The 9763-nt window shown below is 34.7% G+C and overlaps 1 long non-coding RNA gene and 1 pseudogene across 1 annotated transcript; one reads left to right on the top strand and one right to left on the bottom strand.

Moving 5' to 3' along the window:
- Positions 1-2313: 2313 nt before the first annotated feature.
- Positions 2314-3865, top strand: LOC139820563 (putative nuclease HARBI1; annotated as a pseudogene).
- A 502-nt stretch (positions 3866-4367) lies between these two features.
- On the bottom strand, positions 4368-6290 carry LOC139820564 (uncharacterized). Its single transcript, XR_011734017.1, has 3 exons — positions 5964-6290; positions 5048-5662; positions 4368-4754 (listed from the first exon to the last, which is right to left on the bottom strand). It is a non-coding gene; the product is annotated as an uncharacterized lncRNA (long non-coding RNA).
- Positions 6291-9763: the final 3473 nt, after the last annotated feature.

The raw sequence follows: 9763 nt of genomic DNA, 5'->3' as shown, positions 1-9763 counted from the left end.
TACACTTATGTATCATGAAATAACCATTAAACCTTTTACATTCTCTACAGTAATCATTTTACGTGGTGTCTGTGAAGTTGGCATATCATTTTCCAGCAGATCAAAAATAAAAGGCAGTTCTTGTCGCATGCAGTCGAGTTCTATAGTTCCTGATACTTTTTAGTAATAGTTCTGGTGATTTTACCCAAAAAACAGTCGATCGAAAAAATGATCTGCTAACTTCCCGTAGCAGATCATTTTCTAGCAAATCAAAAATAAAAGAGTTCTTGTCGCATGCAGTCAAGTTTTATAGTTCTTGATACTTTTTAATAATAGTTCTGTTGATTTTGCCAAAAAAAGTCCATTGAAAAAATTATCTGCTAATTTTCCGAAATCTCGGAGTTCCGGTTTATTTAAAATATTTTTCGAATAGTTCTGAGCATACTGAAGCATTTTCTAAAGAGTTCCCGACATTAGCAATGTTGTACGATTGTTTAAAAAATTAATACCGCTCGAAAACCGAGTATTTAGAGAGAATAGGGTGATATGCTGTACGAAATGTCGCAGTTCCGGTTTATCTAAAATATTTCTCGAATAGTTCTAAACATACTAAAGCATTTTCCAAAAAATTCCCGACCCTGGCAATGTCATATAATTGTTTAAAAAATTAATACCGTTCGAAAACCGAGTTTTTAGAAAGAATAGGGTGATATGCTGTACGAAATGTCGCAGTTCCGGTTTATCTAAAATATTTCTCGAATAGTTCTATAAACATACTATAGCATTTTATAAAGAGTTTCCGACCCTGGCAATGTCGTATGATTGTTTTCAAGCGGTATTAATTTTTTAAACAATCATACGACATTGTCAGGGACGGGAACTCTTTAGAAAATGCTTTAGTATGTTTAGAACTATTCGAGAAATATTTTAGATAAACCGGAACTGCGACATTTCGTACAGCATATCACCCTATTCTCTCTGAATACTCGGTTTTCGAGCGGTATTAATTTTTTAAACAATCATACGACATTGCCAGGGTCGGGAACTCTTTAGAAAATGCTTTAGTATATTTAGAACTATTTGAGAAATATTTTAGATAAACCGGAACTGCGACATTTCGTACAGCATATTACTCTATTCTCTCTAAATACTCGGTTTTCGAGCGGTATTAATTTTTTTAAACAATTGTACAACATTGCTAATGTCGGGAACTCTTTAGAAAATGCTTCAGTATGCTCAGAACTATTCGAAAAATATTTTAAATAAACCGGAACTCCGAGATTTCGGAAAATTAGCAGATAATTTTTTCAATGGAATTTTTTTGGCAAAATTAACAGAACTATTATTAAAAAGTATCAAGAACTATAGAACTCGACTGCATGCAACAAGAACTCTTTTTTATTTTTGATTTGCTAGAAAATGATCTGCTACGGAAATTTAGCAGATCATTTTTTCGATCGACTGTTTTTTGGGTAAAATCACCAGAACTATTACTAAAAAGTATCAGGAACTATAGAACTCGACTGCATGCGACAAGAACTGCCTTTTATTTTTGATCTGCTGGAAAATGATATGCCAACTTCACAGACACTTTTACGTGTAGGTCGTAACACATCAAGATCGCGCTTCTTACGACGGTGAGAAATCGATTCAACTCACGACAGTTTCGTTAATATTAACAGTAAAGAACTGAAATTTCAACACAATATTAATATGGCATAAAGGCACATAGCGCAGAATAATTGCGAGCAAGTACCTTCATTTCTTCTATTTTTTTCTGACATCTGCGGCGTAAAACTCCGCGCGACGTAAATACCGGAGTTACCCTATGTAAGGGCCAAAGCACATGACATGGCGTAGCGATCTACGACAATCGTAGTCGTGGACGTAAGTAACGCACAAGCTTTGGCGTAGTGCGTTATGTCGTATGGCGAGTGATAGCGAGGTACGAGCAAGCTGCTAAAACCAAAGGTGAGTACTATCCTGATAATTTCTAAATAAATTAAAAGTAATCGTCAAATTTAATTGTTAAAAGTAAAATTTTTACTAATTAGGCTGTAACAACCTAATTATGCTGTAATGATCTATTTTTGTGCTTATATGTTAAATGACAAACAATGGTAATTTTAGGTTAACAGCAATTTTTCTTTATATAAGAATGCTTTAAAGAACGCTTTTTTTCTTCGCTTGCTCCTTGCTAATTTATGAATTTTTTTTAGATTATTGTTTAAATAAAATTGTACATGGTAAATGGTAATTTTTAGGTTAGCGGCATTTACGGATCAACGCCCGATGTACTGACGATACTCGACGTCGCGCTGCTACCCTTACCAGACTTACCAGAATCGTTATTGCCTATACGCGCGCAGGAAGAACGATACACCATTGCAGCACGCCGCATTGCTGCGGAAACGTGCGGATGCTCAAAAGAAGATCAAGTCGATTATGAAGCACGTAAGCAAGGAAACGATCAAGCTAGTCGGCCGGTCAATAAGCAAGCTTACGCACACCTCACCGGGTGTATTATTCGATTATTTTCTTATACAAATCCAGTTGTATGACAACCTGATAAGTACGTATAGAATGTGTGCCTTCTGCCATTATAATCATCTTCGCAAAGGAAAATTGTAACATGGTCATCGTATTGGATGCCAGGACCTGTCTTTGACTCCTATCCCCAGGACGACTGGCTACCTGGGCTACGGTGAGTACATATTCTGATAATTTCTATAAATAAATTAAGTGATATCTTTTTGTGCTTCTAGAAGTGAAAAACAAGATGAAAAATAAAAACTATTTCTTATTATTAGTACTTAATTGATGTATACATATAATTTGCTAATGCGTAAAAAGAAACAAAAAAGATGGCTGCTAAAAGATAGGCGATGGCATACTAGACCTATAAATCAAATTAGAGCACGACATGGGGATTATAAAAATTTATTTCAAGAATTAAAAAATGATAGTAAAATGTTTTACCGCTATACCAGAATGACACTTGAACACTTTATGAAGCTTCTGGAATTAATAGCACCACATTTAAGGAAAACCAGTAAACGTGCTCTTGTTCCAGAACATAGACTCATAATAGCTCTCAGGTAATAATTTCAATGTATACGATCTTAAAATAATATTTGATATTGCACTTTTGTCTTAAAAGAGAATAATTTGTTATGTACACAATATAAATTTAATGTATTTTTGTAGGTATCTTGCTACAGGTGATTTGCCATTATCGATAGCGATGGCATTTCGAGTCGGTGAATCCACTGTTAGAAATATAATAAAGGAAGTTGGTCTAGTATTGATTAAAGTATTACAACCGATATATCTTGCTTCTCCTGTTGAGGAAGACTGGAAAAAATGTGCAGACGGTTATTGGAATAGGTGGAATCTTCCTAATTGCGTTGGCTCGGTAGATGGAAAACACATAAGGCTAAAGTGTCCTCCAAATTCTGGGACTTTATTTTACAATTATAAAAAATATTATAGTATCGTTTTAATGGCAGTGGCAGATCATTTATACAGATTTACCTTAGTTGATATACGGGCTTATGGAGGTAAGCCTTACAAAAATATAATTATTTATACTTTATTATAACTAAATACGTTAAAAATAAAATATGTATCTGATTTATTGTAGGAAACAGCGATGGGGGAATTTTTAGTAATTCTCAGATAAGATTAAATTTAAATAATGAGCAGTTAAATCTACTGAAAGGAACTATTAATCTTCCCAGTAGTACTTTGAAGACATTTGGGTTTTTCAACGAAACACATTATGCGAATACTTTGTCTCTCCAACTGGAGAATTGGCGTGGCAGTACGACTTTATCCGTAGAGGTGTACATGCAGATAATTAAACTTAAGTGTAAACATAAATAACTTATCTATGTTCAATTCGATCTGTAAAAAACAAGATTATTATTGTAATACGCATCGTAAAAATAAAATTATTTCTTACTAACGTAAACTTTGCCATAAATAAATAATCATACATCCTTAGAATGTAATTATTTTAATCGACCAGTTTTGTAACTCTAAACTTATGCAGTTTATATATCTACAACAAAAGAGCAAGTTATAATCAATGAAGTTATAGTCATAACAATGTTATACATTACACAACACATCTTCAAACAATATTAGAGAGCAGATATCTTTATGCAGAATTATTCTTGATTTTTGCAATAACATTTCCTTTATTTTCGCGATCGACGACATTACTTTTCTCACCCATAGGGATCGAGGGTGAGCAAACTCCGATCAACTTAATCCAGTCATTAAGCTTACCAAGCAATACTTGTACTACCTCATTAACACAGATAGACTAATTAATCCCCCGCCGTATGACACGTGGAAAGGAAGATTATAGATCAAGGACGACGAATCGTATCGTCGAGAATTGCTCACTGGAAAATTTCTAGCATAACGCGACGGTCGAACTACATCGTTGATCAAGCTAATCGGAGTTCGATCAAAGTCACTCTGACGAACCGCGGCACGTGAGATGAGAGGAGCCGCAACGAAGGCGAAGAACTCTTAGCGCTTAGCGCTTCGCCGAGCGTAATTTTCCTTTTTTCTCTTCCTTTTCGCCTCTTCGTCTCCCTCTCTTTCTCTTTTGAGCATCCGCACGTTTCCGCAGCAATGCGGCGTGCTGCAATGGTGTATCGTTCTTCCAGCGCGCGTATAGGCAATAACGATTCTGGTAAGGGTAGCAGCGCGACGTCGAGTATCGTCAGTACATCGGGCGTTGATCCGTAAATGCCGCTAACCTAAAAATTACCATTTACCATGTACAATTTTATTTAAACAATAATCTAAAAAAAATTCATAAATTAGCAAGGAGCAAGCGAAGAAAAAAAGCGTTCTTTAAAGCATTTTTATATAAAGAAAAATTGCTGTTAACCTAAAATTACCATTGTTTGTCATTTAACATATAAGCACAAAAATAGATCATTACAGCATAATTAGGTTGTTACAGCCTAATTAGTAAAAATTTTACTTTTAACATCTAAATTTGACGATTATTTTTAATTTATTTAGAAATTATCAGGATAGTACTCACCTTTGGTTTTGGCAGCTTGCTCATACCTCGCCATCACTCGCCATACGACATAACGCACTACGCCAAAGCTTGTGCGTTACTTACGTCCACGACTACGATTGTCGTAGATCGCTACGCCATGTCATGTGCTTTGGCCCTAACTGTTTTATACTTAATAACACAAGGGAACGGGGGTAGCCCCGGGCATTATTAAAAATCGAATATACCGCGTATCTATGGCCCTTGTTTAAACATTCTGCATATGTCGAGATACGCAGAAGGGCAATATTAGAATGTTTAAACAATGGCCATAGATACGCGGTATACTTGAATTTCAATAATGCCCGGGGCTATCCACTGACCGGGGATACCCCCCGTTCCCCTATATAATTATCTGCATAGATATGTATATACAATGTATATTATACATATATATACATATATACATAATGATCTTCTTACCACAAAAAAATTATCTGTATAGTGATTTTACCCTCGTAAATATACGTAGTATAACGACACTCTCTCCTATTTCTTTGAAATTTTCTTCCCCTTTATTTCTTTTTTGTAAATCACTACATGTTGAGAGCTTCTTCACATAACCATAATAACCTCATGATAATGTTTGATATTGAGCTGTCAAATTTTTCACTTAATTAAAATCAGAATTAACAATAGCAACAAATTTGTATTACATAATTTTTAATTGTGTAATACTTATGTACATACATGCATCGGCATAAATAGTGTATCACGGAGCGGCGCGCGGCGGTTAGGTATGCGTGTGCTTGTATACGTAACCTTTGCCGCCGAGAGACACCATTTCTGCCGGTGTACGTACATACATATCTATTGATATATGCATACTTGTACATATGTATTATATAATTTATAATATGTATTATGTAATAAATAAATTTTAATAAATAATACGTACTGTACAATAAGTAGGTAATATGAATTATATATATTTATATTTATTATATATATATGAATAAAATATATAAATAATATGTATTAGACACGACGCGAACTGTTACACACGAGAACTCGCAGAACTCGTCACGATCTCGATCACCATCGACATTATCGACAGCATCCTCAACTGCCAATCACATATATACGCGGAAAATAAGAGCACGATTCCCAACCACTTCATGCGTTTTTATGACTTTTTTTTTATTAAGGAAGGAAAAAAGAAGAAGTGGAAAAACATTACAAAGCAAAAAAAACGCATTAAATCTATTCTTAAATGCAATAGGTCTTTTACATAATTATCTTTTTTAAAACAAAAACAACATGTTATCTCATTGCCAATCGCTGAATATCTTCATAATTAAAGGAGAATAAATTGAAGAAATTGCAATCCCACGTGTAGATTAAAGTCCATTGTTACATAAATTACATGAATAGATTCTATTAATGTGAATTTTATCGTTAATTTAGGAAAACCGGTTTTGATTTAATTTAATTTAATTTAATTTAATAACTTATTTTATTTTATTTTATTTTAATTTAAAATTTTTGTTCACATATCATCAAACTTTTCTTTATTTTGTGTTAAATTATGGACATAATATTTGTGTCATAATTTGACATATTTACATTATGTTAAATTAAGGAGGTTCTACAGGTACTCTCTAGTCAGTTGAGAGATGAAGAGAAAATCTTCAAATTCATCGATTCTAAGTATTCATAAAATATTTTCGCGAATTTTGATGACGTTAGAGCTTATATCATACCCATATTAGTCGAAGCGAGGAATAATTAAAAATATCGTGTAAGTGCTCCTTTGACTCTGGCGGCTTATAATGGAAGAAAATGTGGTAACGTCGCGAACTTGACAGTTCTGCTCATATGACCGTGGTTATTTCACAATTTCACATAATTCTAGAGCGAGTACTTCTCCGTAAGCGCTCGTAAACGTTAGGTGCTTAAGTTTGAGGTGCTGTCATACTGTGGTGCTGTACTGGCTGTACACTTTTTGCGCGGGTGCAGTCGCTGCGACATTGCCAAATCTCCCTTGTTATTCGAAGCACGCTACGTGAACTGTGATATGGCCTGTTTCAATAACCAATATCACAAAATTTTACGCGATAACCCTTGTTTTTCTCGATATTTTTGAAAAGCTTAGATTACGATTTATAAGAGCTCCGTTTTTTGAATCTCTGGTAGGCCGCCTTCATATAATTAATATCTCGTTTCCTGTCTCCAGGAACCCCTCTGCCATAAGAGCTCATGTAAAAACTGTGATTTCAAAATTCATTTTTGCACATTTTTACACGGTAACCGATGCTAAAATTTTTCGAGCACTTTTCTCGGATCTCAATTTATACGTCCATGAAGTTTTTTCCAATTTTTAGATACATCCATTATCTGTAGAACCTCCTTAACACAAAAATTTGAGTGGACCGTTTGGGACATGTGATTTATGTTATATTTAACACAAATTTTTGTACTGTGTATGTTATGATCATAATCGAATATGTTATAATCAAAACTCCGGAAACGCGACATTCCTAGTATTGACTGGCCAAGTCTGCGGAGTGTCCAAGCGTCTTGATTAAACTAGGTTCTAGAAATAGATTGGGAGATAGATTAGTTTCTTTTATACGGAAGAGGGGCTCCGCCTGTGAAACTTCCCCACCTATTTGTGTACTGTATTGTGTACTTATACACATATCAGCAAATCACAAAACTTTGACCAAGACGCTTGGCCGTTTGGCTGAATTGATTGGTCAATCCTAGGATTGTCCGCGTTTCGGGCTTTGACCATCATAACATATATGTAGAACAAGCATTCATTTATAACCGTCAGTCTTCAAAGCAACATTAAGTCAAACAGATATTTGATCTAGAAGATTAGAAAATTGAGTGGTATTTATTTCTTAATTTCTATATAAACTTCACATATAAACAGTGAATAAAACATAGAAATTGAAGCACGCAGATACCGATACAAAGCTTTTACGCCGGACAGGCAATATTTAGGCGAAACTTCCGAAAACGCCCATGCTCAGATTTAGGTGAAACTTTGTGAATAGGTTCCTTTTAGATAAGAAACACATATACCAGAAGGATTTTTTGCGACTCCAAAGTTTAGTAATTTTTTTAACTTGCTGCCTCTGCGCATACATTTTTCACCCGAAACAAACCAAAACAGCTCTCAAGTAATGTAAACAACCATAAAGTGTCATACCCGTCAAAGTCATAACATAAACATTGTTGGCGAAACTTCAGAAAATCAGAAACGTTATAAACTACGATGCACAGTTTTCGAGATACCAATTTATATAATCTATCACATAGTATAATAATATACACAGAATTAGCGGTGAGAGAAAGAGAGAGAGAGAGAGAGAGAAAGAAACAGTACACACGTAAGCGAGGGCGGGACTACCGCACCTCCCCCGAAAGCAGGGGGAGGTGGGGGGTGAACTTCGGTTTTCGTGAAAAGTGTATGCGTGAACTTTTCATGCGTGGAAAGTTAATATGAATTTTTAAATAATATTTCAATTGTATGTGTATAAAGTATAAACAGTACACACGTAAGCGAGAGAGGGGCTACCGCACCTCCCCCGAAAGCGGGGGGAGGTGGCGGTGAATCTCGGTTCGCGTGAAAAGTGTATGCGTGAAGGCAGTAGGTTCCGCCTCCCTGCGGGGGGGCTCCACTATTATTAAACTAGACACATAGTGTGCCTCCAAAATACATGCGTGAGCTTTCCACGCATGGAAAGTCTTAAACTTATGTGGCACCTCGTTTTGTCAATGTATTTGAAATATCTCTGAAGTGTTTCTGCAATATTTTGTAGATATATTTCAGAAATATTTCAGTAATATTACCGAAATATTGCCGAAATCTTTCAGCAAAGTTGCATTTGAAATAATTGTGCCGATTGAAACATTGCAGAAATGTTGCAGAAACAGTCGTGAAATATTTCTGAAATATTGATGAAAGGTGTAATATTTCAAATAGAATTTTGCAGAAATGTTTCTGAAATATTACATGCAGAGTGGGCATCGACATTATCGACACTATCATCGACTGCCAATCACATATACGCGGAAAAAAGCAACAATAAGCACGATTCCCACCCACTTCACGCGTTTTTATGACTTTTTTTTATCAAGGAGGGAAGAAAGAAGAAGTGGAAAAACATTACAAAGCAAAAGAAAAACGTATTAAATCTGTTCTTAAACGCAATAGGTCTTTTACATAATTATCTTTATAAAAACAAAAAAACATGTTATCTCATTGCCAGTTGCTGAATATCTTCATAATTATAGGCCTTGAGAATAAATTGAAGAAATTGCAATCCTACGTGTAGATTAAAGTCCATTGTTACATAAATTAAACGAATAGATTCTATTAATGTAAATTGTTAATTTAGGAAAACCGGTTTTGATTTAATTTAATTTAATTTAATTTAATAACTTATTTTATTTTATTTTTATGTATCATGTGCCATATCTGCATTTTCAATAAATAAAAAAAACTTATTTTTACTTTTATATATAGGTATATATAACTTGTACTTATACATATATCAATAAGGTCCGTATTCCGTAACCACCTACCGACAATTGTCCATGTCGATAAGTCGTTGCGCAGGTTTCTCATATTATATAAAAGCCGACACTGTTAATGATACCGATAATTGTGGGTATATGTATAGTTACGGAATACAAGCACGCTCAGGACTCAGGACGCTTAGGACGCACGCTCAAATATTATTG

The sequence above is a fragment of the Temnothorax longispinosus genome, chromosome 10, assembly GCF_030848805.1.
Source record: "Temnothorax longispinosus isolate EJ_2023e chromosome 10, Tlon_JGU_v1, whole genome shotgun sequence".
NCBI classification, from domain to species: Eukaryota; Metazoa; Arthropoda; class Insecta; order Hymenoptera; family Formicidae; genus Temnothorax; species Temnothorax longispinosus.
Note: the sequence above shows the minus strand (reverse complement) of the source record. Positions and strands in the feature narration are given on the sequence as shown.